Source organism: Globicephala melas, chromosome 11 (assembly GCF_963455315.2).
Source record: "Globicephala melas chromosome 11, mGloMel1.2, whole genome shotgun sequence".
In the NCBI taxonomy this organism is placed as follows: Eukaryota; Metazoa; Chordata; class Mammalia; order Artiodactyla; family Delphinidae; genus Globicephala; species Globicephala melas.
The window spans coordinates 67,576,597-67,597,248 of NC_083324.2; the positions used below are offsets into that span (position 1 = coordinate 67,576,597).

The 20,652-nt window shown below is 38.8% G+C and overlaps 1 protein-coding gene and 1 long non-coding RNA gene across 2 annotated transcripts in view; one reads left to right on the plus strand and one right to left on the minus strand.

The window, feature by feature from the left end:
* On the plus strand, window positions 1–18,528 carry LOC115860743 (uncharacterized). Its single transcript, XR_009565722.1, has 4 exons — window positions 1–637; window positions 5,190–5,306; window positions 10,122–10,240; window positions 11,980–18,528. It is a non-coding gene; the product is annotated as an uncharacterized lncRNA (long non-coding RNA).
* Window positions 18,082–20,652, minus strand: part of GLO1 (glyoxalase I) — a 26,406-nt gene continuing 23,835 nt past the window's right edge. Inside the window, exon 7 of the mRNA XM_060307447.2 lies at window positions 18,082–19,561. The gene's annotated coding sequence lies outside the window, so the exon portion shown is untranslated. The remainder of the gene's footprint in view (window positions 19,562–20,652) is intronic.

A 20,652-nucleotide genomic window follows, 5' to 3' on the forward strand; every position in this document is an offset into this window, starting at 1 on the left:
TGCAAATGGGAAGCTCCCCGCCGTGATCGCCCGGGCGCCTGTGGTGGAGGCAGCAGTGGCCTAGTCCAGACTCGCGCGGACCCCATCGGCTACTTCTGCGAAGTGCAGGAAGGTTCTCCAGGGACTGGGACCAGAAGGGGCTGAGCGCGCGGTTAATGTGTAAGGCTGCTGAATGACACTCGTTAACTCAGCAGCAGCGTGTGATGGACCGGGCCTTGAATTCCTCTGTTTCCTCATTTTATAAACGAGGATAACAATACCCATCTTTACTACGTTGAAGAATTGTACCGCTAAAAGGAAATAATATATGCAAAGGTGCTTTTTAAAGTATAAAGCTCACTAGACTTTAAAATATCTTTATTATAAGAGAAGGCAGTCGAGCAAGAGCAGTTAAGAGCATGGACTTTGGAGTCAGGGAAACCTAGGTTCAAGTCTGATCCTGGATGTTGGACAGTCAATTCTGCTTGACGCTTGGGCGAACTGGAGGTCCACTGGGGTGTGGGGATTTGGAGAGAGTGACTGGAAAGGACGTAATTCCAGCCAAAGGAAGCTTCATGAGTAAAGGTATGGAAGTGAAAATAGGAAGAACAAAACTTGAGGCAGAGAGATCAGTTATGAGGCCATTGCTGTACCCCAGGTAAGAAGAGATCAGAGCCTTAACCAAAGCTTTGGCAGTGGGAGTGTAGAGGAAGGGATAGATGTGAGTGCTGTCAAGGTGGTAGAATTGACAGCGCTGAGTGAGGGATAAATGAGTAAGCCAAGTTTCCAGCACGGGTGCTGGGGTAGGTGGTGGAAACATTTAACAAAATGTGAATGAAAATGAGTCTGGGTTATCCACAAGTTTCTGATCCAGCGTATTAGATAGTGCTGGTGACAGTCCCAGGAGGATGATTGGATTTCTAGAAAATGATGGTGTGTTCAAAAATGGATATGTTTGTTGGGGAAACACTTATTCTCCACTCATGATGTTTCCTCCCACACAGAGTAACATCTGTTAATAAAATATATAATATATATAATATGATATTGGCCTCTCACTGCACCTGCCCCAGCTCACTCCTCCCTAGAGCAGTGACTTCCTAATTGGTGAATTTAAAAGGAGAAACGGGACAGGTGTAGCCCATCCCATCACTTTCCTCTTAAAGGAAAGCTTCTGTCAGGGAACTATCTTTGTGTTCTTTTCTGATTCACCAGGAGCAGGGCCTATGGGTGGGATTGAGGGTGCCTGGTCCAGGGCTACAAAGTTAGTAAGCCTATTTGATACCAGAGTTTCGCATTAGGAAGCTCTCTGTCCACAGGTAATATCCAATACTAATTTTGTCAATTGTAGTATACAGAATTATGGCTCCTGAAAGATTTTCATGTCCTAAGCTCCAAGACCTGTGAATGTTACCTTACAGGGCACGAGGGACTTTGCAGGTGTGTTAAATTAAGGATCTTGAGGTGGGGAGATTGTCTTGGATTATCTGGCTGGACTGGAGGCAGGAGGGTCAGAGAATGAGATATGATGATGGAAGCAGAGGTCAGAGAGAAAGATTTTAAGAATCTGTGCTGCTGGCTTTGAAGATGGAGCCAAGGAATACAGGCAGCTTTTAGAAGCTGGAAAAGGCAAGGAAGCAGATTCTCCCCTAGAGCCCCAAGAGAGAACGCAGCCCTGCCAATGCCTTGATTTTAGAATGTCTGACCTCCAGAACTGTAAGCTAATAAATCTGTGTTGTTTTAAGCCACTAATTTTGTGGTAATTTGTTACAACAGCAATCAAAATGAATACATTCAGTAACAAAGATGATAGTTGGTCCCCTGCTGCATTCTCTTTTATCTAGAAAAAAGGGTGCAATTTATTAGGCTCCCTCAAAGACTACTGCAAGGTGACTGTGACTTGAAGGGAACCTTCACATCCAGAGGGAAATATCCAATAAACAGTCGAATTACACAAGTCTGCGCATGAGGAGAGAAGTTGAGTTAAACTAGATTTAGAGGACATTAACTTATATCAATAATTGGTAATTTAAGTCCTAGTCATGGATGAGATCAATCAGAAAATATAGAAGAAACGATAAAGAGGACCAAAGATAGATCCCCGGGAAGCACTCAGTTTAAAAGGCAGTGGCAGATGAACGGAAGCCCACAAGGTGTGAGGAACAATGGCCAGAGAGATAAAAGAACTAGGTGAGTGTAATGCCTCTGAAACCAAGGTGGGAAAGAATTGCAATATGGTCTCAAGCAGAGTCAGAGACCACAAATAGGGCAAGTATATCAAGGGCTGAAAAGCACTGACTGGATTTAGCAACACAAAAGTGATTGATGACCAACAATAGCAGCTTTAGTGAGGTAGTAGAAATAAACACCAAATTACCTGGGTCAGAAAGGCAGGTCAGTATACTGGATTGCCATCTGGACTAGTTGATGGCAGTTTGAGATTCTACTCTTAGTTCTGGCCATTAACTAGCTAAGTAACCTTTGGCAAATCACTTAACTATTCCATGCTTTGGTTTCTCATCTAACAAAGGAGAAGATCAGACTGACTGATTTCACATAAATTCCTAGAGAGTCCCCTTAACTTTATTTTTTTTTAACATCTTTATTGAAGTATAATTGCTTTACAATGGTGTGTTAGTTTTTTCGGTATAACAAAGTGAATCAGCTATACATATACATATATCCCCATATCTCCTTCCTCTTGCACCTCCCTCCCATCCTCCCTATCCCACCCCTCTAGGTGGACACAAACCACCGAGCTGATCTCCCTGTGCTATGCGGCTGCTTCCCACTAGCTGTCTGTTTTACATTTGGCAGTGTATATATGTCCATGCCACTCTCTCACTTCATCCCAGCTTACCCTTCCCCCTCCCCATGTCCTCAAGTCCATTCTCCACATCTGCGTCTTTATTCCTGTCCTGCCCCTACATTCATCAGAACCTTTTTTTTTTCAAATTCCATATATATGTGTTAGCATACAGTATTTGTTTTTCTCTTTCTGACTTACTTCACGCTGTATGACAGACTCTAGGTCCATCCACCTCATTACAAATAACTCAATTTCATTTCTTCTTATGGCTGAGTAATATTCCATTGTATATATGTGCCACATCTTCTTTACCCATTCATCTGTCGATGGACACTTAGGTTGCTTCCACGTCCTGGCTATTGTAAATAGAGCTGCAATGAAAATTGAGGTACATGACTTTTTGAACTATGGTTTTCTCAGGGTATATGCCCAGTAGTGGGATTGCTGGGTCTTATGTTAGTTCTATTTTTAGTTTTTTAAGGAACCTCCATAATGTTCTCCATAGTGGCTGTATCAATTTACATTCCCACCAACAGTGCAAGAGGGTTCCCTTTTCTCCACACCCTCTCCAGCATTTATTGTTTCTAGATTTTTTGATGATGGCTATTCTGACTGGTGTGAGATGATATCTCATTGTAGTTTTGATTTGCATTTCTCTAATGATTAATGATGTTGAGCATTCTTTCATGTGTTTGTTGGCAGTCTGTATGTCTTCTTTGAAGAAATGTCTGTTTAGGTCTTCTGCCCATTTTTGGATTGGGTTGTTTTATTGATATTGAGCTGCATGAGCTGCTTGTAAATTTTGGAGATTAATCCTTTGTCAATTGCTTCATTTGCAAATATTTTCTCCCATTCTGAGGGTTGTCTTTTCGTCTTGTTTATGGTTTCCTTTGCTGTGCAAAAGCTTTTAAGTTTCATTAGGTCCCATTTGTTAATTTTTCTTTTTATTTCCATTTCTCTAGAAGGTGGGTCAAAAAGGATCTTGCTGTGATTTATGTCACAGAGTGTTCTGCCTGTGTTTTCCTCTAAGGGTTTTATAGTGTCTGGTCTTACATTTAGGTCTTTAATCCATTTTGAGTTTATTTTTGTGTATGGTGTTAAGGAGTGTTCTAATTTAATTATTTTCCATGTAGCTGTCCAGTTTTCCCAGCACCACTTACTGAAGAGGCTGTCTTTTTTTTATGGCTTTTTGTTCATTTTATTGTGTTAATTAAATTAAATTAATTTTTATTGGAGTATAGTTGATTTACAATGTTGTGTTACTTTCTGCTGTACAGCAAAGTGAATCAGTTATATCCACTCTTTTTTAGGTTCTATTCCCATACAGGTCATTACAGAGAGTACTGAGTGGAGTTACCTGTGCTATACAATAGGTTCTTTTTTTTTTTTTCACACACACACTGTATTTTATTTTTACAAGAGATAACTAAACTGACACCAAGCATTGTAAATAGATGACCACAACAAAAGCAACAATGATTGCAATTACCAAACTGGAAACACACTCATACTATGTCATAATGTTGACATTCAGTCCAGTAATCCTCCACTGTAACAGCTCCTTTACTTTGCAGTGAAAATTGATTTGTATATTTTTTTGAAGAGGTTGTCTTTTCTCCATTGTATAGTCTTGCCTTCTTTATCAAAAATAAGGTGACCATATGTGCATGGGTTTATCTCTGGGCTTTCTATCCTGTTCCATTGATCTATATTTCCCTTTTTGTGCCAGTACCATACTGTCTTGATTACTGTAGCTTTGTAGTATAGTCTGAAGTCCAGAAGCATGATTCCTCCAGCTCTGTTTTTCTTTCTCAAGATTGCTTTGGCTCTTCGGGGTCTTTTGTGTTTCCATACAAAATGTGAAATTTTTTGTTCCAGTTCTGTGAAAATTGCCATTGGTAGTTTGATAGGGATTGCATCGAATCTGTAGATTGCTTTGGGTAGTATAGTCATTTTCACACTGTTGATTCTTCCGTTCCAAGAGCATGGTATATCTCTCCATCTGTTTGTACCATCTTTAATTTCTTTCATCAGTGTCTTATAGCTTTCTGCATACAGGTCTTTTATCTCCTTAGGTAGGTTTATTCCTAGGTATTTTATTCCTTTTGTTGCAGTGGTAAGTGAGAGTGTTTCCTTAATTTCTTTTTCTCATTTTTCATCATTAATGTATAGGAATGCAAGAGATTTCTGGTGCATTAATTTTGTATCCTGCTACTTTACCAAATTCATTGATTACCTCTAGTAGTTTTCTGGTAGCATCTTTAGGATACTCTATGTAGAGCATCATGTCATCTGCAAACAGTGACAGCTTTACTTCTTCTTTTCTGATTTGGATTCCTTTTATTTCTTTTTCTTCTCTGATTGCTGTGGCTTAAACTTCCAAAACTATGCTGAACAATAGTGGTGACAGTGGACAACCTTGTCTTGTTCCTGATCTCAGCGGAAATGGCTTCAGTTTTTCACCATTGAGAATGATGTTGGCTGTGGGTTTGTGATATATGGCCTTTATTATGTTGAGGTAAGTTCCCTCTATGCCTACTTTCTGGAGGGTTTTTATCATAAATGGGTGTTGAATTTTGTCCAACTTTTTCTGCATCTACTGAGATAATCATATGGTTTTTCTCCTTCAATTAATTAGTATGTTTTATCACATTCATTGATTTGTGTATATTGAAGAATCCTTGCATCCCTGGGATAAACCCCACTTGATCATGGTGTATCATCCTTTTAATGTGCTGTTGGATTCTGTTTGCTAGTATTTTGTTGAGGATGTTTGCATCTATGTTCATCAGTGATATTGGCCTGTAGTTTTCTTTCTTTGTGACAACTTTGTCTGGTTTTGGTATCAGGGTGATGGTGGCCTCGTAGAATGAGTTTGGGAGTGTTTCTCCCTCTACTATATTTTGGAAGAGATTGAGAAGGATAGGTGTTAGCCCTTCTCTAAATGTTTGATAGAATTCGCCTGTGAAGCCATCTGGTCCTGGGCTTTTTTTTGTTGGAAGATTTTTAATCGCAGTTTCAATTTCAGTGCTTGTGATTGGTCTGTTTATATTTTCTATTTCTTCCTGGTTCAGTCTCAGAAGGTTGTGCTTTTCTAAGAATTTGTCCATTTCTTCCAGGTTGTCCATTTTATTGGCATATACTTGCTTGTAGTAATGTCTCATGATCCTTTGTATTTCTGCAATGTCAGTTGTTACTTCTCCTTTTTCATTTCTATTGATTTGGGTCTTCTCCCTGTTTTACTTGATGAGTCTGGCTAATGGTTTATCAATTTTGTTTATCTTCTCAAAGACCCAGCTTTTAGTTTTATTGATCTTTGTTATTGTTTCCTTCATTTCTTTTTCATTTATTTCTGATCTGATCTTTATGATTTCTTTCCTTCTGCTAACTTTGGGGTTTTTTGGTTCTTCTTTCTCTAATTTCTTTAGGTGTAAGATTAGGTTGTTTATTTGAGATGTTTTTTGTTTCTTGAGGTAGGATTGTATTGCTATAAACTTCCCTCTTAGAACTGCTTTTGCTGCATCCCATAGGTTTTGCGTTGTCGGGTTTTCATTGTCATTTGTTTCTAGGTATTTTTAATTTACCCTTTGATTTCTTCAGTGATCTCTTGGTTATTTAGTAGTGTATTGTTTAGCCTCCATGTGTTTGTATTTTTTACAGATATTTTTCCTGTAATGGATATCTAGTCTCATAGCATTGTGGTCAGAAAAGATACTTGATACATTTCAGTTTTCTTAAATTTACCAACACTTGATTTGTGACCGAAGAATGTTCCATGAGCACTTGAGAAGAAAGTATATTCTGTTGTTTTTGGATGGAATGTCCTATAAATATCAATTAAGTCCATCTTGTTTAATGTATCATTTTAAGCTTGGGTTTCCTTATTTATTTTCGTTTTGGATGATCTGTCCATTGGTGAAAGTGGGGTGTTATAGTGCCCTACTATGCTTGTGTTACTGTCAATTTCCCCTTTTATGGCTGTTAGCATTTGCCTTATGTATTGAGGTGCTCCTATGTTGGGTGCATAAATATTTACAATTGTTATATCTTCTTCTTGGATTGATCCCTTGATCATTATAGAGTGTCCTTCTTTGTGTCTTGTAATAGTCTTTATTTTAAAGTCTATTTTGTCTGATATGAGAATTGCTACTCCAGCTTTCTTTTGATTCCCATTTGCATGGAATATCTTTTTCCATTCCCTCACTTTCAGTCTCTATGTGTCCCTAAGTCTGAGGTGGGTCTCTTGTAGACAGCATATATACGGGTCTTGTTTTTGTATCCATTCAGCCTGTCTGTGTCTTCTGTGGGGAGCATTTAAACCATTTACATTTAAGGTAGTTATTGAAATGTATGTTCCTATTACCATTTTCTTAATTGTTTTGGGTTTGTTATTGTAGGTCTTTTCCTTCTCTTGTGTTTCCTCCCTAGAGAAGTTCCTTTAGCATTTGTTGTAAAGGTGGTTTGATGGTGCTGAATTCTCTCAGCTTTTGCTTGTCTGTAAAGGTTTTAATTTCTCTGTTGAATGTGAATGAGATCCTTGCTAGATAGAGTAATCTTGGCTGTAGGTTTTTCCCTTTGATCACTTTAAATATGTCCTGCCACTCCCTTCTAGCTTGCAGAGTTTCTGTTGAAAGATCAGCTGTTAACCTTATGGGCATTCCCTTGTGTGTTATTTGTTGTTTTTCCCTTGCTGCTTTTAATATTTTTTCTTTGTATTTCATTTTTGATAGTTTGACTAATTTGTGTCTTGGCATGTTTCTCCTTGGAATTATACTGTATGGGACTCTCTGCACTTCCTGGACTTGATTGACTATTTCCTTTCCCATATTAGGGAAGTTTTCAACTATAATCTCTTCAAATATTTTCTCAGTCCCTTTCTTTTTCTCTTCTTCTTCTGGGACCCCTATAATTCGAATGTTGGTGTGTTTAATGTTGTCCCAGAGGTCTCTGAGACTGTCCTCAATTCTTTTCATTCTTTTTTCTTTATTCTGCTCTGTGGTAATTATTTCCACTATTTTATCTTCCAGGTCATTTATCTGTTCTTCTGCCTCAGTTATTCTGCTACTGATTCCTTCTAGAGAATTTTTAATTTCATTTATTGTGTTGTTCATCATTGTTTGTTTGTTCTTTAGTTCTTCTAGGTCCTTGTTAAACATATTTTGTATTTTCTCCATTCTACTTCCAAGATTTTGGATCATCTTTACTATCATTACACTGACTTCTTTTTCAGGTAGACTGCCTATTCCCTCTTCATCTGTTTGGTCTGGTGGGTTTTTACCTTGCTCCTTCATCTGCTATGTGTTTCTATGTCTTCTCATTTTGCTTAACTTACTGTGTTTGGGGTCTCCTTTTTGCAGGCTGCAGGTTCGTAGTTCCCATTGTTTTTGGTGTCTGTCCCCAGTGGCTAAGGTTGGTTTAGTGGGTTGTGTAGCCTTCCTGGTGGAGCAGACTGGTGCCTGTGTTCTGGTGGATGAGGCTGGATCTTGTCTTTCTGGTGGCCAGGACCACGTCTGGTGGTGTGTTTTGGGGTGTCTGGGACCTTATTATGATTTTAGACAGCCTCTCTGCTAATGGGTGGGGTTGTGTTCCCTTCTTGATAGTTGTTTGGCATAGGGTGTCCAGCACTGTAGCTTGCTGGTCATTGAGTGGAGCTGGGTCTTAGTGTTGAGATGGAGATCTCTTGGAGAGCTTTCACTGTTTGATATTACATGGAGCCAAGAGGTCTCTGGTGGACCAGTGTCCAGAAGTTGGCTCTCCCACTTCAGAGGCACAGGCCTGACACCCAGCCATAGCATGAAGACCCTGTCAGCCACATGGCTCAGAAGAAAAGGGAGAAAAAAATAAAGAAAGAAAGAAAATAATAAAATAAAATAAAGTTATTAAAATAAAAACAAAAAATATTAAAAATTAAAAGAAATTAAAAAGTAATAAAAAATGGAAAAAAGAAAGAAAGAAAAGAGCAACCAAACCAAAAAACAAATCCACCAGTGATAACAAGTGCTAAAAACTATACTAAAACAAACAAACAATAAAAAATGGACAGACAGAACCCTAGGACAAATGGTAAAAGCAAAGCTATACAGACAAAATCACACAAAGAAGCATACACATACTCACAAAAAGGGAAAAAGGAAAAATATATATATATATCTATATATATATAAAAAAGGAAGAGAGCAATCAAATCAATAAACAAATCTACCAATGATAAGAAACTCTAATTACTAAACTAAGACAAACATAAAACCAGAAACAAATTAGATGCAGAAAGCAAACCCCAAGTCTACAGTTGCTCCTAAAGTCCACTGCCTCAGTTTTGGGATGATTCGTTGTCTGTTCAGATATTCCAGAGATATTCAGATATTCACGTTCATTGTGGAGATTTAATCCGCTGCTCCTGAGGCTGCTGGAAGAGATTTCCCTTTCTCTTTGTTTGCACAGCTCCCAGGGTTCAGCTTTGGATTTGGCCCCACCGCTGCGTGTAGGTCGCCTGAAGTCTTCTGTTCTTCGCTCAGACAGGACGGGATTAAAGTAGCAGCTGATTAGGGGGCTCTGGCTCACTCAGGCCGGGGCGAGGGAGGGGTATGGAATGTGGAGTGAGCCTGCCAGAGCAGAGGCCGGCGTGACGTTGCAGCAGCCTGAGGCACGCCATATGTTCTCCTGGGGAGGTTGTCCCTGGATCACGGGACCCTGGCAGTCGCGGGCGACACAGGCTCCCGGGGTAGGAGGTGTGGATAGTGACCTGTGCTTGCACACAGGCTTCTTGGTGGCTGCTGAGCAGCCTTAGCATTTCATGCTTGTCTGTGGTGTCCACGCTGATAGCTACGACTCGCGCCTGTCTCTGGAGCTCATTTAGGTGGTACTCTGAATCCCCTCTCCTCGTGCATCCCAAAACAATGGTCTCTTGACTCTTAGGCAGGTCCAGACTTTTTTCCGGACACCCTCCCGGGTAGCTGTGGTGCACTAGCCCCCTTCAGGCTGTGTTCATGCAGCCAACCCCAGTCTTCTCCCTGGGGTCTGACCTCCGAAGCCGAGCCTCAGCTCCCAGCCCCCACTCGCCCTGGCGGGTGAGCAAACAAGCCTCTCAGGCTGGTGAGTGCTGGTCAGCACCGATCCTCTGTGCGGGAATCTCTCCACTTTGCCCTCTGCACCCCTGTTGCTGTGCTCTCCTCCGTGGCTCCGAAGCTTCCCCACTGCCACACCCTGTCTCCGCCAGTGAAGGGGCTTCCTAGTGTGTGGAAACTTTTCCTCCTTCACAGCTCCCTCCCACTGGTGCAGGTCCCGTCCCTATTCTTTTGTCTCTGGTTTTTCTTTTTTCTTTTGCCCTACCCAGGTATGTGGGGAGTTTCTTGCCTTTTGGGAAGTCTGAGGTCTTCTGCCGGCATTCAGTAGGTGTTCTGTAGGAGTTGTTCCAAATGTAGATGTATTTCTGATGTATTTGTGGAGAGGAAGGTAAGTAATCTCCATGTCTTACTCCTCCGCCATCCTGAAGGTCTCTCTCCCCCTTAACTTTATATTAGGCTCATTTGCTTATAACAGCACACTTCAAATCCTACTCATTTCACCAAACAGTGAGAATCAGTATATTATGTTCCAGCTTATGTCCAGATACTATGGATGTGGATATGACACAGTTAGTTGAGAAACTCACAGTTTTGGAAGGGAGATAAACATATAAGTATGTAACTAATCGCCATAGCTCTTTTTTAAACAAAGCAAGGTATAAATCGAATGAACTGTGAATATAACACAGTATTCTACATAGTATAATAGAATTCTATATGAAGTGACATGAGGGATATATAAAGTAATGCAGATGAGAGAGTAGTCATTTTTGCCAAATGGAAATCAAGGTGTTATATTTACCTACTCTCTCAGGTGGACACAATGTGCCTCAAAAATGACGTAACCATAAGGCATTTCCGTGGTGATAAAAAAAACAGGAGAGTTGTGCTAATCCACCACTGATCGTTTAACATTACTTCTAGGTAGCTTTGTTGTGATATGAATTAATAGTTTTGTACAGCTACTTGTGAACTTAAGTACACCCTTTAATTGGAAAAATGGACACATGTAAAATTTGAATGCAAGGGTAGTTTATTTACTTTTCCACCAGATCCAAGTGGAAACATTTGTTTTACATGCCATGCTCTCTTCCATTTGCTCATCTAATCCTCATATATTATCTCATTTAATTTCACAAACATCAGTTTATTGTATCAGTATCTGATATTATATCTCTGTTTTAGCAGGTGGGGATACAAAGTTTAAGTAATTGGGCCAAGTTCACGCTAACAGCAGTTAAGTAGTAAACCAGGCATCCTCTCTTTAGGAAACCTTCCCTCCAGCCCTCATTTGGTCTAAGTGTCCATCCTCTGTACTATTACATCATGTGTACACCTTTATTTTAGCGTTTACTGAAATAATGATGATGCTTACTATGTGCCAGGTACTGTTTTAAGTATGTTCTGGGCATTAACTCATTTAAGCTTCATACCCCTTTGAGAGAGGTAATATCATTAATCACAGTACTTTATAATTCAGGAAACTAAGACCTAGAAAAGTTAAGTAATTTACTCAAGGTCACACAATTAATAGTCATGGAACCAGGATTCAAACCCAAGTAGTTAGGTTCTAGAATCCACGCTCTTAACCCCCAGGCTGCTGCCTTCCTTCATACAATGCATGCTCTGCTAACATTGAGAGATTCTAGATGAAATAGTTTACAGAACTCACCAGTGCAGTTATTGTGTATGATATCACTTTGTATTCTTTATGAAGTGAACACAAGAGAATTTTTCTCTCATGGGGGGAAGGGGGGTGGGATGAATTGGGAGATTAGGACTGACATATATACACTATCATGTGTAAAATAGACAACTAGTGGAAACCTGCTGTATAGCACAGGGAGATCAGCTCAGTGCTCTGTGGTGACCTAGATGAGTGGGATGGGGGGGTGGGAGGGAGGTCCAAGAGGGAGGGGATATATGTATACATATAGCTGTATACCTATAGCTGTACACTTCATTGTACAGCAGAAACTAACAAAACATTGTAAAGCAACTATACCCCAATTAAAAAATAAATTAAAAATTAAAAAATAGTTTTTAATAAGAGAATTTTTCTCTCTCAGCCAAATGCCATGAAACACTTGGCTACTCTTAAGTAACTGATATGTTTTCTCCTTATAGGTGATGTGAATTACATAACTGGCTGTTTTCTCCTTTCACTCTGGCTGCCAAGAAGCTGTGAGAAATCTGTGGCTCAGCCTTAGGAACTGGGAGGACCCTTGGCCTGCATATCTGCATTCTGTTGGTTTGAAATTCTTCAAAATAAAAACCTGAGGGAAAACAGTCTAAATTCTTCTTTATTTTCTAAATTATTGATATTGTGCATTTATTTTATAATTAGAAAAAGTAAACTTTGCTTTTAAAAGAAAGGTTGCAGCTTTGCATGATTTCTCAGGCTTTGAATCTGTGGACAAGGACTAGTTTCAGGTTGAGCTCCATGAGTTCAGTATAGAATCATATAAAACCAGGACTTCTGTGACCTTGAAAGTCCAGATCAATAGAATTGGTGTTCAGACAGATCAGAAAGTATTTCAAGTAGCATAAAACAGGCAAGTTGTGGCCCTCCTTATTTTTAAACTAAATAATTTGAAACCACTTTTGTATTATTTGAACATATGCTGTCTTGCTTTGGAGATAAGAAAGTCAATCTTCCTTAATGCTGATGATATTTTATTATAATTAACTTTAACGTACGGTTGATTTTGTGGTTTAGCATTTGTCAGAAGTGGGTGAAGATCACCTGTTCTAAAACTAAAATAATTATTTTGGTACATGTCCTGAAATTTAACTGGTTTAGATCCAGTAACTCAGTATCAGATTCATTTCTTTACTTAAGGGTATGTTTTGCAAGGAACTCTTCCAGGTAGATTTACTGAGCAGTCACTTTGCTAAAAGCCACACATTTCATGGGAGCTTTATTCAGATTTTTCTCAGCGAGAGTCAGCAACTGATAATTTCTTCTTTGAAAATTTTTCCATCCAAATGTTCATCCTCCAACAGGACATTCAGTTGCCTAAAGGGTGGGCAAATGCCCCACGCCCAGCCAGCAGATTGTTGCCAAGTGGTGTGCGAGCATCTGGGCTTGCCAGATTTGAAATCTGTTCATCTCTTAACATTGGTAACTAATGTGAACTTTGTTTAAAAAAAAACATGACTTGTCTGTGAGTTTGCAGACCCTCTTCTCTATTGAATAGAACTTTACAAACTTGAATACTTCGTTCTTATTTTGAAGAATTGGTTTTCTTAAGGAAAAACCTGCACTGCCTGCAGCCTCCCTCTGTCCACCCCCATGAAGAGAGAAATGTTCCTATTTAGGTGAGAATCTCAATGGGATGACTCACTCTTCACAAAAGGCTGTCAACCACCCACCATCTGCTGATGAGATTACTGAGTTCTGAACAATATGTATCTGCTTTTAGTCAGCCAGGGTATTAGCTGGTCCATCAGAAAACTGCATCCCTGACCACATTGTCCTGAGCTCGTCCACACAGAAACATTTCTCACCCTCTACCAGGAGTGTTTTACTGACTTGTCTTTTGAATATTGTGGCTTCTACATACATTAAGGGATTCTAGAAGAGACAATTCCACAGAGCCCACTAGTGCATTTGCTGTAGAGCTATTGTGCACTTGGTCATTTTATGTTTCTTATGGAAAATCCCATGAGAGAATTTTCTTTTAGAGCCAAGTGTCAGGAAATGCTTGACTACCTTTGAGTAAGTGATGTGTCTTCCTTACAGACAAATAATGTAACCAGTTTATGTGTTTCCCTTTTCACTTTCATCGTCATGAAGCTCCAAGTCAAGTTTTAGCTCAGCTTTAGTGCTTACATAGGAACTGTGGCCTGTGAATCTGCGTTCTTATTCCCTGGTCCTGATCTATCTATCTGTCTGTCTATCTATCATCTATCTATGTATTTATTATTTTTTCACTATTGTACTTTTTAAACTTTTTATTTTATATTGGAGTACAGTTGATTAACAATATTTTTGCAGTTTCAGGTGTACAGCAAAGTGATTCAGTTATATATACACGTATCTATTCTTTTTCAAATTCTTTTCCCATTTAGGTTGTTACATAATATTGGGCAGAGTTCCCTGTGCTATACAGTAAGTAGGTCCTTGTTGCTGACCTTCTATTTAAATTTAGGTTTTCTCTTGCTCAGATTTATTTATAATTTTCTACATTATGTGTATTGTTGCACTAGCCACCTCAGGTTGATCATGGAAAAGCTAGGGAAATAAGTGATAATTATGCTAATGATGACTACCTTACAGTCCCTTACCCTTACTTCAGGCAAGAGTTAAAACTTATTGATCCTTCCATGCTGATAAGAATGTTTTGTTTACAAGTTCTCTAGGGTTTTACATCAACTAAACCAACAGAATAATGAATTATTTTCAAAGAAGTTTTAATATTATTGCAAATCTAAAGAATGTCACTTTTAACTTTGCTTTTGCTCTTCTGAGGAAAGTAGATAGGTAAAGTAACGGCTGGCAAGCGTAAGTGCGAAACGTCACGTCCCAAATTCTCCAAACACTATTCTCACAGCCTCTCTTAGTATATTCTTCCAGTAGGCCACAGTATGAAGAGTTAGCTTTCCTATATCTAATCTATGATTATTTTTGTTTTAAACCCTTTTATACCTCATGTATTAGTGATCTGATTTGTATACACTGGTGATATTTGCACATATACACTTTAACTGAAGTTACATGGAAAGATCTTAAGCAAGATTCATTGTCTTAATGCACCTTTTATATTTGCTAAATCAAAGGTAGAAAGATAACTGAGTTCCCCCATAGCTATTAGGTATTGCTCTTAGACACTATATGTCTATGATTTAATATTTTAATCCTGTATCTTGAGAATAGGACAATAAAGCTGCTTTGTAAGTGTAAAGATTTAAAATGTTTGTCCAGAAAACACTTTTTGTAATCCTGTTTTGGCATTTCTTCTTTTCTTAATATACCAGGAACCTCAAAAATGGAAGTAGTGCAGGCCTATTTCCTATTTCAGTTTTTATTTACTGGGCTACTCTGTGTCAGGCACAAAGGGGATACAGAGATTGAAGATACAGTTCTTGCTCTCAAGGACTAACAGTCTAGAACTGTGCTGTCTAACATGGGAGCCTCTAGCCATGTGTGGCTATTCAAATAAATTAAAAATTCAGTTCCTCAGTCATACTAGTCACACTTCAAGAGCTCAGTATCCACGTGTGGCTAGTGTATTGGAGTATACATAGAGAGTACCTTTCTATCAATGCAGAAAGTTCTGTTGGATAATGCTGGTCTAGAAATCACGTGGGAGTCACAAGGTAGAGCAAGGTGATTTCAGACTAAGAAAGATCATGTGTGAAGTGAGCGTAAGAATGACTTGGGGGCACGTTGAGTCCTGCCAGAGATTCTGATTTGAGGAATACTGAGGGAGTCTGTTTTTAACAAATACCCCCAGGTGATTGCGATGCAGAGGGTGTATAAACTACATTGAGAAAAAACAATGTAGGGTAAGTGGGAATAACTCAATAGAGTGATTCTAAACTTTCTACCTAAATAGCATCTGGGTGCTTGAGCCAATTTAAGTTTGATTTAGAGAGACAAGAGTCGTGGGACTACATTTGTACCTTAAGAGTTATGGAGCATTTTATACCCATTATGTGTCTGAAGACTTATATTATTATAAGAGCCTTTAATTTGTCATGTATACTTTAAATACCTGAAAAAAGGTATGCGATAGTTTCAGTCAAGATAGGCTAGGCTATGCAACAGTAAAAAAAAAATAACCCCAAAATATCAGTGGCTTTTTCCAGAAGGAAAAGAGAAAACTCTGGAAGCCTCACACTAACAAATTCTTCAGCTCAAAAGGGACAGACACCATTTCTACTCACAATTCATGCCAGCATTAGTCACAGAACCAATCTTAAGGAAGTCTGGAAATGCATCCTACTATGTGACCAGAAGAGAGGAGAACCAGATATCAGTGTGTAGCACTAATGATTACCCCTGTGATGGTAAAGGAAACGTGGTGATCAAGCTGCAAGAGAGATGAGACCTCCAGAAACACACAGCAGGGTGGTGAATGGCAAAGACATAAAGGACTAGAATGAACTTTCAGAAAAATTCTTGGCTTGGAGAAAGAAGCCAAGATACAATGACCAAGAACAGAATGCTGAGTTAGTGTTTTCTGAATAAACATCCTTGATTACCTCTCTCTTCTAGAGAGCCTTGATCCTGAACGGGATCTTATCTGATGCTTCCGGTTCTTTCTTGAGAAGCTAATGTAGAGCATTATGATAGAGGCACAGGGACACATCTGTGTGCTAATATGACTACGCCAGAGAAGGACTAGGAAGCCAGCAGCCTTGGAGGAGTCCTGCGTCTTTCTGAACCTGGGGTGAAGAATGTTCAGTCCAGTGGCTGCCTGAAAGGCCCGTTCTATACCTCAATAAAGGCAGCTCTTGGAGAAGCCATTTATTCCACTGACACCAGGAGTTGCCTGTTCTGCAACTGCATCATTAGCTGTAGCTGAGATAATCAGTGGACATGCAGTGTGAGGGAGAAATAAACCTTTCTTGTAAGCCACTGAGATTTGGGGGATCATTTGTTACTGCAGTATAACCTCACCCACACTAACTGATACTATGCTTATTCTTTTAGTATCTATGCAGATGAAGCCACTGAGATTCATCAGGCAGGCAATGATGAATTAAAAATGAGAGATAAGAGAGAATATCTGTTCAAAAATACTATTGGGTGGGCCAAAGGTTCGGTTTTTTCCATAAGATGGCTCTAGTAGCACTTAGTTGTCTTTAACTTCATTCAAAACAATTTTGTTTGTATGTGACAGCTGTCATATCAGCATGCATTTAAAAAAAGACATCAAAATTGGTGAATTTTGGTGTAGCCATTTTAATATTGAATATGGAAGAAGAAAGCAACAATTTTGGTATATTATGCTTTATTATTTCAAGAAAGGTAAAAACGCAACTGAAACACACAAAAAAGATTTGTGCAGTGTATGGAGAAGATGCCGTGATGGATCGAAGGTGTCAAAAGTGGTTTGTGAAGTTTCGTGCTGGAGATTCTCGCTGGACGATGCTCCACAGTTGGGTAGACCCGTTGAAGTTTATAGCAATCAAATTGAAACAATAATTGAGAACAATCAACGTTATACCACACGGGAGAGAGCGGACATACTCAAAATATCCAAACCAAGCATTGAAAATCATTTGCACCAGCTTGGTTATGTGAATTGCTTTGATGTTTGGGTTCCACATAGGTTAAGCCAAAAAAAACCCTCTTGACCACATTTCCACATGTGATTCTCTACTGAAACATAATGAAAACGTTCTGTTTTTAAAACAAATTGTGATGGGCAATGAAAAGTGGATACTGTACAACAGTGTGGAATGGAAGAGATCATGGGGCAAGTGAAATGAACCACCACCAACCACACCAAAGGCCAGTCTTCATCCAAAGAAGGTGATGTCGTGTATATAGTGAGATTGGAAGGGAGTCCTCTATTATGAGCTCCTTCCAGAAAACCAAATGATTAATTCCAACAAGTACTGCTCCCAATTAGACCAACTGAAAGTGGCACTCGACAAAAAGCGTGCAGAATTAGTCAGCAGAAAACGCATAATCTTCCATCAGGATAACGCAAGCCCACATATTTCTTTGATGACCAGGCAAAAACTGTTACAGCTTGGCTGGGAAGTTCTGATTCATCCACCGTATTCACCAGACATTGCACCTTCGGATTTCCATTTATTTCGGTCTTTACAAAATTCTCTTAATGGAAAAAATTTCAATTCCCTGGAAGACTGTAAAAGGCAGCTGGGACAGTTCTTTGCTCAAAAAGATTAAAAGTTTTGGGAAGATGGAATTATGAAGTTGCCTGAAAAATGGCAGAAGGTAGTGGAACAAAAGGGTGGATATGTTGTTCAATAAAGTTCTTGGTGAAAATGAAAAACGTGTCTTTTATTTTTACTTAAAAACCGAAGGGACACATTATATACCCAAAATCAATTATCATGATTAGTACTATACTCCCAATAGGTATCATATGGGTTCAGCAACTATGGTGGAAAATATAAGCAGCCCCTCTTACCACCATTGCTCCAGTTATCTTCTTGGAGAATTTGTGCTTCCTATCCCCACAACTCCAGGTTCTGCTTGTCTAGAGGTCCTTCTAAAAAGTGAGACACTTTCACCAGGGCACACAATATGAGTCCCATTAATTCTTTTACTGTGGTAAAATATACAAAACGAAGTTTACCATTTTAACCATTTTTAAGTATACAACTCAATGGCATTAAGTACATTTACATTGTTGTGAAACCATCACCATCATCCATCTCCAGAACTTTTTCATCTTCCCCATCTGAAACTCTGTACCTATTCAACAATCACTCCCCATTTCCTTTTCCCTCCAATCCTTGGAAACCACCACTCTTTCAGTCTCTATGAATTTGACTATTCTAGGTATCTCATATAAATGGAATCACACAGTATTTATCTTTTTGTGTTTGATTTATTTCAGTTAGCCCAGCGTCTTCAAGGTTCATCTATGTTGTAGCATGTTTCAGGATTTCATTCCTTTTTAAGGCTGAATAACATTCCATCGTATGTGTATATCACATTTTATTTATCCACTCATCCATCAATGGACATTTGGGTTGTTTCCACCTTTTGGCTATTGTGAATAATGCTGCTAACAAACACTGGTGTACAAATATCAGTTTGAGTCTCTGTTTTCTTTTGGGTATATATCCAGAAGTGGAATTGCTGAACATACGGTTATTCTATGTTTAGTTTTTTGAAGAACTGCCATACTGTTTTCTACAGCAGCTGCACTGTTTTACATTCCCGCCAGCAGTGAACAAGGGGTCTAATTTCTTCACATCTTTGTCAACACTTGTGATTTTCTGTTTTTGTTTTCATTTATATATAATAGCTACCTGAATAGGTGCAAATGGTATCTCATTGTGGTTTTGATTTTCAATCCTCTGCTCATTTTTTAACTGGGTTGTTTTTGTTGTTGTATTGGAGGAGTTCTTTATATATTCTGGATATTAACTCCTTACCAGATGTGGTTTTCAAGTATGTTTTCCCATTCTGTGGGTTACCTTTTCACTCTGTTGATAGTGTCCTTTAATTTAAATTTAAATTTGTTTTAAATTTTAGTGAAGTCCAATTTGTCTATTTTTTTCTTTTGTTGCCTGTTTGTTTTGGTATCATATCCAAGAAATTACTGCCAAGTCCAATGTCATGCAGCTTTCCCCCATGTTTTCTTCTAAGAGTTTTATACTTTTAGCTTTTACATTTGTTTGATCCATTCTGAGCTAATTTTTACAGATGGTATAAGATAAAGGTCCAACTTCACTCTTTTGTGTGTGGATATCCAGTTTTTCCAGAACTATTTGTTGAAAACATTGTCCTTCCCACACTGAATGCTCTTGGTATCCTCGTCAAAAATCATTTGACATATGTGTGAGGGTTTGTTTCTGGGCTGTATGCTATCCCATTGGTCTATATGTCTGTCTTTATGCCAGTATCATGCCGTTTTGATTACTGAAGGCTTGTGGTAAGTTCTGAAATCAGAAAGTGTGAATCCTCCAACTTTATTCTTCTTTTTCAAGATTGTTTTGGCTATTTGGGGTCCCTTGAGATTCCATGTGAATTTTAGTTTGAATTTTTCCATTTCTGAAAAAAAGTCATTAAGATTTAGATAGGTTTTTAATTGAATCTGTAGGTTGCTTTGGGATTAATCCCATTACTTTTAAGCTTTGGTTGCTGCCCTGTTACTTTGGGCAAGAAGAATCACCATTCTGGCAGTAGCAAGTGACCCTTATCATTAGGAAGAAGTGGGGCTGCTGCTACACAATGGGGGCAGCTAGGAGTATGCTTAGCATCCATGTGACCCACTTAGGTGCCTGTTGGTATGCTCATGCCCAGTTTTAAAGGCAAATGGACAAGTGCAGCAACCCTGGCTGGTCTGAAAAGGACATGTCATCCAGGGGCTCAGACCCCTCAGAGATGACAGTCTGGGTCACTCCACCAGGGTCACCACCTATATACTAGCAGAAGTGCTAGCCAAGGATGGTTTTGTTTGTTCTTTTCCTTTAGGTGTAAGGTTAGATTGAGATTTCTTATTTCCTGAGGTAGGCCTCTATAATCATAAACTTCCCTCTTAGAACTGCTTTTGCTGTAACCCATAGATTTTGGATCATTGTGTTTCCATTTTCATTTGTCACCAGATATTTTTTAATTTCCTCTTTGATTTCTTCAGTGACCCACTGGTTATTGAGTAGCATATTGTTTAGTCTCCATGTTTGTGTTTTTTGCAGTTTTTTTCTTGTAGTTGATTTCTAGGCTAAGAGACTAGATCTTAATCATTCCCATCACAATAAAGAATTGATTATTATGTGACATGATAGAGGTGTTACTAACCCTATGGTGGTATCAAATCAACATACTGCACACCTTAACCTTACACAATCTTATGTCAATTAAAAAATTATAACATCTGCTTTTATCTTTTGAGCCTAGAACTTCCATTTTACTTATTTGTATGTATAATTTTAATATTCACTGGGGACAAAACTACCCTATAAACAGAAGGAATATTATTCTTTTATTCAAAACCTCCACGAGAATTGATCACCATTTTGGAAAATGATGTTTCCAACAGTAACATCATTCAATTTCTTTGAGTGACCAATAAAACACACCTGTTATCAGTATGCATTTAAAGTTGTAACACTGGTACTTCCCTGGCGGTTCAGTGGTTAAGA